We start from the raw sequence: 14,413 nt of genomic DNA on the forward strand, positions 1-14,413 counted from the left end.
TTGTGTTATATAAAAATCAACAGCCTATTAAGATGCTTAACCAAATCTCCAAATAGATCAAATACATCCATGTTGATTATGTTTAGGGCAACCTTGTGTTATGTTTACAGAGGACCATCTTCAGTTTGAAGACAGCCTTTATTTCAGAGTGGTGAAAATGCAGGCAATGGGTCATATGCAACTTTGTCCCAGGCAATTTTTAAAGTTTCAAGCACTACCAGTCTCTCAATCTTTTTTAAAAAAAACATTTTTTTTCCATAAAAATAATGCCTTACACTTCTTAGCAATTTTACTTTTTTCTGAGGAGGACTATCAGAGTCTTCATTTAACCAAGAAGGAAACCAGAAGTAATTCTTCATTATGTTAATTCTTGAAGGAAGTAAAGAGCAATTGTAGCAATTTCCTTCCCACTATGAGAAAGGCTCCCGAAGCTGTGGAGTGTCTCAAGACTTTCTGTAAATCAAGACTAAACTCGCATGTTATATTTTTTTCACAGAAAGCAGAATTTTCTGAATTGAAAAAAAAACTCAGGAAAAAAATATTTCTGCACAACAATATTATTTTCTGCAGATAAAGTCTTGGTTGACATCCCATTCAATGGTTACAAAATTATAAGCTGGACATATGATATCCTCACTGCTGGGGACTAATGTTTAATGTTTACAGTCATGATTGACCAAAATGTGCCCAAAGGTCTACTTTTACAGTACAACAATGTCTAACAACAATGTCTAAAGTATTCTTGAAGCACTGAAGATCGAACCATTTATAAATGGGGTTAAAAGCATGTTCCAATATAAGAGGTATCCTGTTGTTGTGGATAACTAGTACCGCAGATAAAAGGATCCATGCCTGGCAAGTGTAAACTATACCGAATGGGCCAGGATAGAGAAACAACTCACCAGGTTGAAGACAAGTCACAGAGGTTTATTTGATTCAGCTGAACAGGATGTAAGTACAATAGAATCGAATGCTTTAAAATGTACAAGTATAAATTTACAGAGAAAAGCAAGACTTCTTATACAATATGATAGCTATTCAAAGCCCCCATTCCCCTCCCTGATAAGCTGGGGGGGGGGGGGGAGGCAGTCTGGATCCATGCCCTGATTGGCTGAAGGCACTGATGACATTGCTGTCTTCAGGCAGGGATTCCCTTTTGCAGGCAAATGTCAGCCAGCAATTCATTGACTTGGGAGCCAATCAGCTGGTGGAATGTCTCCTAGGAGGGGATGTAATGACAATGCCAGTGAAATATAATGCGCTTTTAATTAGCTCAACAGTTCAGTTCCAAACTCAACAAAGGTGTGAGGTTCCTGAGACAAAAGGTGATGATCTCGGCAATCAAAGATTAGGTTCTTAAGAAAAAGGTTTAACAAATATACATACTCTGAACCTCTGCTTCCGCAGTCAGCAATGTCTCAGCTTCAAATGGGCCTATTAACTAAAATATTTGCTGGCTTATCCAGTCTGACTCAGGAAATTGTCTATCTCCACATACACACATAATAGATTGTGGTGATTGCTCTGGGTGGGAACAGCCAGAAGTATTTTGCCTAAACTTTTTTGCCCAGGAAATTCCTCAGTGGGGTTACAAAACGTTGTCTCTGGGCTAGATCTTGCTACATTTTACAGGGAAACTTACACATTTTATAGATAAATAGATAGATGTTAGGCAGAAAGCTAGAATAAAAAAATACATTCTATTGAAGGGTTGAAACAATAAAGTCTTTGTGGGAAAGAAGTTGCGGATGGTGGTTGGCCCTTGACCTCCAATGCTTCAAAATAGTGAAAATTAAAAAAAGGTTCATAAAATAATAATAAATAATAGATTTGTTATAAAGCCCTTGGCAAACTACAAATCTTTCAAGGGTGTGTTTGTGTTTGTGTGTGTGGTGGTTTGACAAGATTTCAACAAACAATTGGAGCATAACTCACAGGAAGGGTTGTTGGAAACGTTTTCATCCTTGAGCACTGATTACCCATTGAATAGATACCCTTCACTCATACTGGCTGCTGGATGTTAAGGTTGACAAATTGGGGAGGTTATGTGGTTTTACAGTAAGATTGTATAGTCTTGCTAAATACAGTTACGAAACTGCAATTGCAAGACCGAATGCTGACAATTCTTTTTTTTAATTATTTTTATGTTGTCACCTGCATATTTCTGCAAAATTGCATCTTCCTTGGTCCACTGTTTTTCTTTTTCTTTTCTTCCCTATTATTGATGAGTGAGGAGAAAAAAATTAGACTGCTGCATCTATTGGGGACTTTGAGAGTAGCAAATATCCTTCAAGGCAGCCCTAGATTCTGCCTTACCACTCTTGGAAAGAGAGAACTTGATCACATTGAGATTCTCCTCCCCTCCCATCTTTCCATCTGTGAGCAAAATCAAAATGCTTCTTGCAGCAATGCTGAGCAGAGAAGTTATTCTTCATCGAAGGCAGGGGGAGTCCACCTGCTGCCATTTTCCATAGTTAAGACTTTTGCCGGCAGCCTTCAATGTCTCATCCTGACATTAGCCAGCAGTAATTAATCATTAAATAGTTATTGAGGCAGTGGACCCCGTAAAATACCTCCATGGTCGACCATATGCTGGAGCCAGCTGCAGCGAGGCCTGAGAAAGGAAGCAACACAGAGGAAGACTCTCAGCCTGGCAGTCTCCTGCTGCGACGTTCAAGCGCAGCAAGCTTCCAACTAAGGGCCATAGACAGAATGTTTGCTCGTTCTGACCTTCATTACCTGTGATTGTTTAGAAGACAAAATGTCAGTATTAATGTGCTGGAAATCTTAAATGTTATCACATTGTCAGGAATCTTCTCTAGCCTCCTACCCTTTGTTAGGTGGAGCAAGCAGGTTGTATTACTGAGATGAAAGGGAGCATTTTTCATCATCACTCAGAGTAGTGCAGTGGATAATTCTCAATCCAAAGCAAAGGAATAGATTACAACAATAAATGAAGGGCTATTACTGAAAGCAGAAATCTTTCTCTTTCCAGTGAAACACTTCCATATTTTGGTATCCCTATGATTATTTATTATTAATTTAAAAATATGAGCCTGGCCAGGTTTGAATATCATTGGGATAGGGTTCTTTCTCAAGCACAGTACCATCAAAGAACATTTGGAGGAGAGACAGAAAATAACCTTGACCATGGCTACTCCATTCCATATGCTATAGAGTTTCACTGGTCTTTCAGCTAGGCAAAAGGCACTGGTAAATCCCATTTGAATAATTCTTGCCAAGAAACCCTTGTGGTAAAGAAACCATAAGTTGGAAATGACTTGAAGGCACATAATACATATTTTGTGGGCAAAGCAGAGCTTATTAAAAGTGTAATTGTTTAGATTTCTTGCAATCCCTCAGTGGCCTCAGGAGCCCGCGGTGGCACAGTGGGTTAAACCCCTGTGCTGGCAGGACTGAAGACCGACAGGTCGCAGGTTTGAATCCGGGGAGAGGCGGATGAGCTCCCTTTATCAGCTCCACCTCCACATGCGGGGACATGAGAGAAGCCTCCCACAAGGTTGATAAAAACAGCAAATCATCCAGGCATCCCCTGGGCAACGTCCTTGCAGACGGCCAATTCTCTCACACCAGAAGCGACTTGCAGCTTCTCAAGTCACTCCTGACACGACAAAAAAAACTATACTAGCCATCCCCTGCCACAAGTGGCCTGCTGACTGGTGAATCCTAGAGCAGTCCCAAAAGTAACCTTTCTCAGCTTTGTTCCTCCTTATACTCCATCTGAAAGTGTTTGGCAGACCCTCAAGACATGTAATCCATGACTCAGTTTCTCGAAACATCAGTTCATGAAACCACCTTTTCTCCACCACAAGTAATTTTGTATTAAGAAACCATCTTCTGGACATGTTGTTCCTCCATGAACCCAGATTATTGAAGGCTATTGCTTGGTACTGTTGTGGCAAAGCCCAATTCAAGCATAATGTACACTGTTTGAAACCCAATTACACATTATCTCCATCTTAGAAACAATGACTCCATACATTCAGTTAACAGATATCCCTGTATCCCTCCATCCTTTTTAAAAATACAGCACCTCCCATTGGGCCCTCAAACACTTTCCTGAGTCGAAGAATTAAAGTGGTGAAGCAGTCACAATTTGAACCAGTTCAACAGCTTTTCCAGTGCTTGGGGGTGGGGGTGGGGGCAAACCTGGAGGTGAAGTTAATACCTTGTGCTTTATTTATTCCCACATGGAGAAAATGAAGTACAGGGGTGTTAAATCACGGAATAGATTTTCAAAGGCACATATGGCACTTTAGGGGCCTAAGTGCCATTGATTTGCTGTCAATATTTTCAATCAATAATAGTTAGGATGCCTAAACTGCCACTTGTGCTTTGTAGAGTCTCCCATTACTTGGAAATGTGATTGCATTGTTATCAAAGTAGAAAGGAAATGGGTTGTTCTGTCATCAAGACATATTAATTTGACATTTAGAAGTCTCTTCATGTAGATATGGTGCCGGTAGATGTGTTTGTTATTTTTCAGAATGCATAGGAGCTGATTAAAATGTTCTTGTACTCTCTTCTCATGAGTCTATGCCAGGGGTATAACTACAGGAGGGGGAATGAGGTCGTTGTCTCACAAATAAGAATTCTGTCACCCCAATGAAATTTTCCTTCAGTCACCTAATTTCTAGCAGTGCGGAGAGTGAAATTGCTGAAAATCATTCACACCTAGAAGTCTTAGGTTGGCTGTGTTTACATTCTCTTGGTAACTGTGTATGTTGCTTTTCTTTGTACATTTAAACGGTATTTGAACTTGAGTCTACAATCCTAAAAAATTGGTAACTAAAAAAAAAACCCATTGTAGGCTTTACCTTTATTCTACCACCTACCTCATTGATTTGCACCTGGTTTGTACCTTCTAGCTATCCCAGTGAAAAAACCACTTGCTTAAAAACAGTGTCCTATCTGAAGGTTATAAAAGAGAGCTAATACATTTTGGAAGATGTTGGAGATACGGGGGCATTTCCAAATCCCATGATGGTACAATTCTTACATAGTTTGTTCATAGAAAAAAACTCCACTTTATTTCAGGCCAAGTCAGTGAGTGCTCTGGAGTTTGCTTGAAACTTCAGAGAGTCTTTGGGGTAGTCTAGACAGCTGGATTGGATCTGATTTGGGCCAGTCTACAGAAAACACTGCCACCATCATCTTTTCCCTGGGCTCATCCATACCTCTCCAATTCTTACAATTATATATGAAGCATTTTTTAAATTTAGGGAAGTTCTTTTTATTTAAACAAACCAACATGAAATTCTCTCCCAACCAAGATAGTTTCAGAAAACTGCTTTGTGTTATTTGACAAGGATTGCTTTAGCAACTTTTACAGTTACAATGAAGAGCTGTCTTACGACTTCAAAGTTGTTGGCGAATGACACAAAGCATGCTGAACATTCTGATTAAGCCACAAAAGCCCTAAAGCAATAACTGCTGTTAATTTTGAATAACAAGAACTATTTTTGATGCTTTGGGATCATAACTGTAACGATTTGTGGGATTTTGCATCATATATAGTGGGATTTTGCATCATATATCGATACGATAGTCCTGCAAGTAATATATCAAGCCAACTTACAGCAGAATTTACAAATATTCTATTCCTCAAATATTGCTGTTCCATATGATCAATTAAAGACTAGACAAAAAGGAGTACTAATCATGTTTATTTCCTCCCTACATCAGCCCAGTCCTTCCCAAGTGTTATGATTTCTCTTTTGAAAGGATGCAAGGTCAAGGTGGGAATCCCCCCTTTTCCCCCCAAACTTGAGAACAGATAAAAGCTAAGACTTGTTCACAATCATTCTGAAAGGTTGGCTAAAATTCTATTGATGTATTCCAATTTTTGGAAGGAATTCATAATAAATGAGCAGTCTTCCCCAATCTGCCAACCATCAGCTGGCATGACCATTGGCTATACTGTTTGGGATAAGGGCCATTTGTCACAGAGATGAACTATTTATCTCAGAGATGATGGAAAGTCCTTTGTTTTTCCAATATATTTTGGATTTCAGCTCCCACAACCCCATGGATGTGATGCTATTGCTTTTAAATGCTTAATGATTTTGTATTGTGTATACCTAAATTACTGTAGACCGCTCTGAGTCGCCTAATAAATAATAATAAATGGAGGTTGGGGTTTCTAAGAACAGAAATCCAACCATTAGCTATACATTCTCTAACTCATGAATGTAGTGGAGTAAGGCAGTGCACGTGTTTCCATTCTCTCTTAGTTAATTTTAACTGTATGGAAAATTAAACTGCTCAGAGTTACATATGGAACACATATGCACAAAATCATTATATTTGCCTGACTAAAAGTATGAACTTCAGAAAAGTGTGGAAACAAACCTTGGTCAGACATATATTTTGAATGGGTGCACCTCCACTTTCTTTTCAATTCATAGCTCCATGGAAGACTTTTACACACCTTGGAACAGGAGGAAGACACTGAGCAATTGAGCATCATAACATGCGCATTATGATTCAGCAAGTGTTGGTATGAGGCTTTGCAAAGGTATACAACTCTGTCCCTCTCTGGCTTTGGCATCATTGTTATCACACTGCCAAATCTCCTACCCTGGGGACTAGTGCAGACTTCACCTGGCTGCCTTCAGGGGCTGGGTTAGGATTTCTGAACCAATGAAGTAATTAGCAAAATTAGAATAAATTGGCTGGGACATTTTTACTTATTCTATAATGATTGATCACAAAGCAATAGGAAAAGATCCTTACCAGCTAGGCCATTAAATTGGTCTCATGTGGTGTGGGAGGTGAGGAAAAGTGAAAAAGATAACAAGATAGGTGAACGGCTTGAGTGAATAGTGACTTAGGGTTGTATGGGCTTCGCATATCCGCAAATATTTCACAGATGAAATCTGGGAGACATGTGACCAGGAAATATCAGGGTGTTGTCAATATAACAAACATTATGATGGAAGACATACAGGCTAGGAAATGCTGTAGCAGTTTGCTTTTGCCTGAGTCTATGGGGAACAAGACTTCACTGCATCCGGCAGACTTCATTGAACACTACAGCACGTGCAATTTGAACTCCTTTTTCAGCACCTGAAGTATTATTATTATTATTATTATTATTATCATTATTATTATTATTAAAACATTTATATTCTGCCCTTCTCACCCCACAGGGGACTCAGGATGGAGCACAACATATATACGGCAAACATTCAATGCCGAGACATAAAACCATAAATATATATAAACATTAAAATCACTTAAATCCACATTAAAAGTTGCTTAAAAACCATCTGAGGACACCATTTTGCCTCATTGCACTGCCCCAAAGGCTTGGTCCCACAACCAGTTCTTTACCACCCTTCTGAAGGTAAGGAGGGAGGGGGCTGATCTAATATTGCCAGGAAGGGAGTTCCATAACTGGGGAGCAATAACTGAGAAGGCCTCCTCTCTCATCCCCACCAACTGTGCCTACGATGGTGGCAGGACCAAGAGCAGGACCTCCCCAAAAGATCTTAGTTTCTTCAGTGGTTCGTAAAGGGAGATTTGTTCAGACAGGTAAACTGGGCCAGGGCCATTTAGGGCTTTATAGGCCAAAGCTAGCACTTTGAATTGTGCCCGGTAGCAAACTGACAGCCAATGGAGTTGGCGAAACATGGGAGTTGTGTGCTCCCTGTATGCCAGTGGTTCTCAACCTGGGGTCCCCAGATGTTTTTGGCCTACAATTCCCAGAAATCCTAACAGCTGGTAAACTGGCTGGGATTTCTGGGAGTTGTAGGCCAAAAACATCTGGGGACCCAAGGTTGAGACGCACTACTGTATGCCACCCCAGTTATTAACCTGGCTGCCTCTTGTTGGACAATTTGAAGCTTCCAAACCATCTTCAAAGGCAACCCCACGTAGAGCGTGTTACAGTAGTCTATCCTGGATGTAACAAGGGCATGGACCACTGTGACCAAGTCTGACTTTCCAAGGTATGGGCACAGCTGGCGCACAAGTTTTAATTGCACAAAAGGCCCCCTGGCCACCGCTGCAACCTGAGGTTCCAGGCTCATTGAGGAGACCAGGAGGACTATGAAGCTGCGAACCTGTGCCGTCAAGTAAGTGAGAATAAAGGGGGGAATGGGAGAATGGGAGAGAAATTGTGAGATTTTAGAAGGAGCTAAAAAAATGGGAATCCAGAGGATTGATTTGTACCCAGCCACATTGGGACAGTTGAGAATATAGATTCCAGTGCTTAGTAGGGAATGATTAGTTCTGCACATATCTCCCTTAAAATAATGAGTTTTAAGAAAGACTGTGGTCAGGAAAGGTTTTCCCAATTTAGTGGATGGCCACTAACAGACTATGAAGAAACAGCATGCCAATAGCAATTTCCTTTAAAGCAAGTGGGAGGTTGAGACACCATTTTATCTTGACTATTTCCCTCACTTTGGGAGTCCCTCTGCCATTGAAATTTTCATAAATATTTTAATAAAGTGTGGCCTGTGTTTTACCCATCAAATGTGTACACCTCTTTATTTCTGAGTGTGTTCACAAAATTCATTAGTTTGGACACAAAATGTGAACAATGTTAATACATTTGGGGGAAGGGAGTCACACAAAAGTAGCACACATTTTCAGGCAGGGAGGGGGACAATGAACAACCTGAGACACTGCTGGGAATGGAATGAACATATTAGTGGGAAACTGAGAAATTTCCCAACAAAAAGGATGACAGATTGTCACATCCCTATTTTCTTTCATTCATTCAAATGGACATCCTGCCAGGAAAAACTATTAGTGTTTTCCAGTAAGTGTTCTAAATGTAGCTCATGTAGATATTTTATATGCAGCATCCCAAAGTATTTTTTCTCCTCAATTTACAGCACACCTGTGACTTTTTGCCCCCGGACCCCTTTCACACATGCAAGTGATTTCTAATAAATTGATTATCACTCCCCTTCTTCTGACAAAACTATTAATTACAAGTAATGCCCTTTGTCTTATGCTATTTCAAGGAAAGATTGAGTTGCTTTGTTTATGCTGGTAGTAACAGAATATCCCATGTTTCAATTAAATCAGCTAGGTCTGACTCAAGTATTTTTCCTTTATACCTAGGTAGGTATGTTTCAAGAGAAGGCATTTAAATATTGATTATTTGTTTACTCTGGGCAAACAGTAGTTATATCTAGTATTTTCTTCTTAGCTTATCCATTCCTCTTCCATTACAAGAATAGCATAGCTGGAATACCGTTGATGTCATACATACAACTATATTTTCTTACTTATGTGGTTGACTATTGTGGAGTAAAACATTTGTGATTATGTAAACACAGTTATACAAGTATAACATTAAACTTATTGCTAGTCCAACTAGAGTAGCACCACTGAATCAATTGAATTTATCTACAATCCCGATTCAAATCCAGGGAGAGCGTGGATGAGCTCCTTCTGTCAGCTCCAGCTCCCCATGCGGGGACATGAGAGAAGCCTCCCACAAGGATGGTAAAACATCTAAACATCCGGGAGTCCCCTGGGCAACGTCCTTGCAGACGGCCAATTCTCTCACACCAGAAGCAACATGTAGTTTCTCAAGCTGCTCCTGACACACACACACACACAATCTATAAAACTGACTCACCTGCAACAGCTATGACCTGCTTGTGTTCTTGCCAGAGAAAGTGCATAGATACACTTGTAGCAATTTCAGATAGTTACGGTCTGAGCAGAAAATGGGAGGTGTTTTAAAAAACACACACAAACAGGATGGAAGTCTAAAGGACATTCAACTAAACATTTAGTTTAGTAGGAACATGTACAAGAAATGGAAAAGGGGGGAACTACCAAAAAAAGATTGACGTGAATAGCCAACAGATATACAGAGGAAATCTGTAAAGTGAAATTGCAAAATGTGATTCAGCTTGCTGGAAAGGTTTAAAACAATAAAATGTCCATAGATAAAGAACAAGAAATGGTAGGGTATCTGTGTAAAGAAGATGGAAAATCCTAGCAGGTGATAGAGAAAAGGCAGAATTATCCAACACTTTCTTTGCCTCAGTCTTCTCTTTAAAGGATAATGGTGCTCTTACCCAGCTTTGTATGGCAACTCACATTGTATAATATAAACTTGCATTTTTTTTGCTTGCCTGGGACTGTGACACCAGGTGGCTACCAAGACCATCAAAGGCTTAATGCTGGATTCAGTTTGGTGTGTTTCAATTTATGTTAGCTTTCATGTAGTCCTCTTGCTTCATCCTTGGCCCATATGATCCTCAACTTTATCCCTAAACTGCATTCTGCACAATACACCATAAACCAGGTGCTAAACACAATTAGCCCCACTAGTAGGAATGGTAGTAAACAGTAATATTACTACTAGTATTACCTCCTGGACTGACCTTGAAGGAGCTGGGGGTGGTGACGGCCGACAGGGAGCTCTGGCGTGGGCTGGTCCATGAGGTCACGAAGAGTCGGAGACGACTGAATGAATGAACAACAACATTACCTCCTATTGGCTCTCCCACCATCACCACAATCCTATTGGTTCTTCCAAAATCATTACTGCTACTTAAAGCATTATCATTAGATTTAAATATATATAATAACTAGTACTACTAGTAGTGCACTCCTAGTACACTACCACATTTCTGCTACTAGCAGTAGTAGAAATAGAAGCAGCAGAGGTTCTCTCCTTCTCTCAATTGTAACAGTGTCAGTAGCAATGGCACAGTCCTTTACTGGGTAATTTTGTGATTTGCATATTTTCCATTTCCAAAACTAGGGGAAAAAGTCCTTTCTTAAGTGTTCACGGGAAGCCCCTGTTATTTGGTGATTTAAAAAATAAAGTCAGGCGTGTGTCTTTGGAAAATGAGGCAGTTCATAAGACAGTGCTATTTCCACAAAGGGAAATGAAAGTAATTTGCTTTTGCCTTTTTGTTCACCTGGTTTTGTTCTGCTCGCTTACACAGTTCAACAGGGTTTAATGTGCTCATAATAAAGACGCACGCTGTGTACTGATTTGCCCACTCCATTCCTTACCTCCCACACTCTTACCTTGAAGTGATATTATACTGAAAGACAGGGGAAGGCTTTCAGTGCACAGCACCCCATCTCCTGCCCAATCCATCCACACCCTAGTGACTTATTGCAAACTCAGCTGTGGATCAGGAGCCACCTCATTCTTGCAGGCTAGAAATGGGAAGAGAAATTGCAAAGACTGAGAGAGAGGTGGGGGAAAAGAGTAAGGTTTGCAAGTGCCATGGGATTTTGCAAGAGTAATTACCCCCATCTTCAATATTAACGAGCAATTAGAGTGCCATCCATGAAGCAGTCTGCTGATCCTGCGGCTCAAACAATGACAGTCCTGTGGCTTTGCTATTAAGAGTTTAACTATTTGTCTAGGTGGCAAAGCAAAGGGAGTGTTGTGGTTATCAATGCAGAGATGGTAGTGCTGCTCCAACACTCAAGCAACTGATCTCACTCACTTTTGTGTATGGGGAGAAGACAGGAATCCAAACTTTGTTTGTCCTTGTGCTCTCTCTTTCAAGTGAAAGAGATCTATCTTAGCAAATATCAGTGCTTCATTGTATTGTTGGATACTTTCTTGACTGAAATCACTGGAGTGTTGTGTGGTTTCCAGGCTGTATGTATGGCCACATTCTAGAAGCATTTTCTCCTGACATTTCACCTGCAACTGTGTCTGGCATCTTCAGAGGATCTGATGGCAATAAAGAAATTGAAGTATATATACTTGTGGAATGTCCAGGGTGAGAGCAAGAACCAATGTCTATTGACCAAGTGTGAAGGGTGCCTGATTTGAAAGTGTTTGAGTGGGATTAGCATGTGAGTAACTGAGAAGATTGCATAGTCAATAGTGAGGACATCTGCCTGGAAGTATAATTTATTATTTATTTATTGAAAGCATTTATATTCCGCCCTTCTCACTTTGAAGAGGACTTAAGGCGGAGCACAACATATAAACGGCAAACATTCAATGCCGAAACATGCTAGACCATAAACATACAAAAACATTAAAATCACTTATCTTGACGTTAAAATCCTCTAGTTAAAACTGTCTTAACAACCCTATCAAATTTGGTTGGCATACTTAGAGGTCCTATCGCTGCCTCATTACACAGTCCCAAAGGCTCGGTCCCGCAGCCACATTTTTATCATCCTTCTAAAGGACAAGAGGGAAGGGGCTGACCTGATCCCATTAGGAAGGGAGTTCCATAGACGAGAGGCAATCACTGAGAAGGCCCTGTCTCTCATTCCCGCCAAATGCACCTGCGATGGTGGCGGAACCAAGAGCAGGGCCTCCTGGTTCATAGGGGAAAATGAGTTCGAACAGGTAAATTGGGCTGAGGCCGTTTAGGGCTTTATAGGCCAAAACCAGCACTTTGAATTGTGCTCGGTAGCAAACTGGGAGCTAGTGGAGCTGGCGTAACATGGGAGCTGTGTGCTCCCTGTATGCCACTCCAGTTATTAACCTGAACTATTTGAAGAAAGGGGGGGGGGCATGGAATTTGTGCAGATGGAACATCACTCCAACTTCTTCACATAAGTCTTTGTTTTCAGTCCAAACATTAGGTAGTAGAAAGTAAGAAAGACCTTTACCACACTGAGCCACTGCATCAATACACAACACTAGGTTTGATAGCAAAGAATTTGAGTCCCCATTAACAGTGCAAAGATATTTCTGTTTTTTCTAGGTAATTGAAAGAGAAGGGGGTAGGAGATTTTGTTCTTGCAGTCACAGGAAGGTCAACTGTATTAAAAAGTCTCATATTCATCACGACTGGCAGGTTAGAGTGGCCAGGGCAAGGAGAAGTCACAGACAACCATAGAAAGAAAGCAAAGGCAGTCATAGGATTCAAGTCCTGGCCTAAATGAAATTAATTTCAACAGGGATAAATATAAGGTAGGAAAAATAAAATGCACAAATATAGAATATGTGGTATCTGCCTTGACAACAGTATATGTCAAATGGGTCTAGGACTGTTTAGTAGATGACAAGTTAAACATAAGTCTATAGTGTGATGTTGTGGTAAAAAAAAAAACAATTGAAAACTAGATTGCACCAACAGGCATGTTGTATCACGATTGAGAAAAGTAATTGTACTATTCAATTAGGCTTTGGTCAGACCTTGCCTGGAAAATTGTGTCTACTTTCTGTCACAGCACTCAAGAAGGATATTGATTGTGTCCAAGATTTCAAAGGTCTGGAAGTCAAAAACTATAGGTAGCAAGGTATGTTTAGCTTGGAGAAGAGAAGACAGAGACGAGGTGCAATAGCAATGTGTAAATATCTGAAGAGATATGTAGAAGATATAGCAAACTTGTTCCCTGTTGCTAAAAGTACTTAAATATTTGGAACAACTTTGTGATGACAAAAAGTATTCTTTGGTACATGGTAGACCTCCTACTTTGGAGACATTTAAACAGAGATTGAATGGCCATCTTTTGGGAGTGTTTATTTGTGTGTATCAGCATTGCAGGGGAGTCAACTAGATGGCCCTTGCAATCCTTTCCAACACTGTGATTCTGATTCTTCTTTGTTTCCCTTCCTTTTCTTTTGGGGCCCATCTACACAGTACCTAAAACACAGGATTTCCCATGTTAAAAACAACGGTGGCTACATGACATCAGCACAAAATGTGCACTCATTCACTGCAATGGCTGAAAAACACGGGACAAAACATTCCCCTTTTATCCCGATTCCAGCCAAGAAATGTGCATATTTGCATTACTATGTAACCCTGCACTCACCAAATACATGTGATTTCCTTCCCTCCCCACTGTGAAAGCACATGTCTGCTTTCAAAAAGCCTGAAACAGCTGATCAACTGATTGGGCTGTCAAATGGACACACAGCTGATTTAAAGGATGGAGAGCAATTAGAACTCTTTGAAACACTTTATTTTAAACTGTATAGTATTAAACAGAGCTTGAAAAAATGAGAAGGAAGTTTCTTTAAAAAATTCACTCTGTTATGTGCTTAACCTCATATGTGTACATGAGAATCTGTTTATATTTATATTAAAAGTATTTGCATGTGCGCACATACAGTTCAGCATATATATTTTTAAAAAATCTTCTGCTGGATGTCCCCCATCCATTCTCCATCTTGTTCTGACACAGAAGAGGCCTGTGAGGATGGTGGGGGAAGAAATCCCAGTACCCACAGGTCTGTGTGGGGACCAGCAGTCAGGTCCTGGGTTTCTTGTCTTCCCTTTTAAACCTGCGTTTATGTCCTGTCTGGAACCATCCTAGGAATAACATTACCTTGTACCCAGTTGGTTCATTCTCAACTTCAGTAGACTTATTGAATCAATGGCTGGATGGTGAGTCAACATCTAGTGAAATCCAATTGATTCAGTGGGCATACTTTAATTGAGAAAGAACAATAATGCATCATACCCTTTGAACTGAA

At 40.3% G+C, this 14,413-nt stretch overlaps 1 long non-coding RNA gene across 1 annotated transcript in view; it reads right to left on the reverse strand.

The window, feature by feature from the left end:
* Positions 1–2,350: 2,350 nt before the first annotated feature.
* The window catches only part of LOC132777347 (uncharacterized), a 103,575-nt gene continuing 91,512 nt past the window's right edge, over positions 2,351–14,413 (reverse strand). Inside the window, exons 2-3 of the long non-coding RNA XR_009631665.2 lie at positions 11,035–11,169; positions 2,351–2,739 (exon numbers count right to left, since the gene is read on the reverse strand). This is a non-coding gene — a long non-coding RNA (uncharacterized lncRNA). The remainder of the gene's footprint in view (positions 2,740–11,034; positions 11,170–14,413) is intronic.

The sequence above is a fragment of the Anolis sagrei genome, chromosome 5, assembly GCF_037176765.1.
Source record: "Anolis sagrei isolate rAnoSag1 chromosome 5, rAnoSag1.mat, whole genome shotgun sequence".
NCBI lineage: Eukaryota > Metazoa > Chordata > Lepidosauria > Squamata > Dactyloidae > Anolis > Anolis sagrei.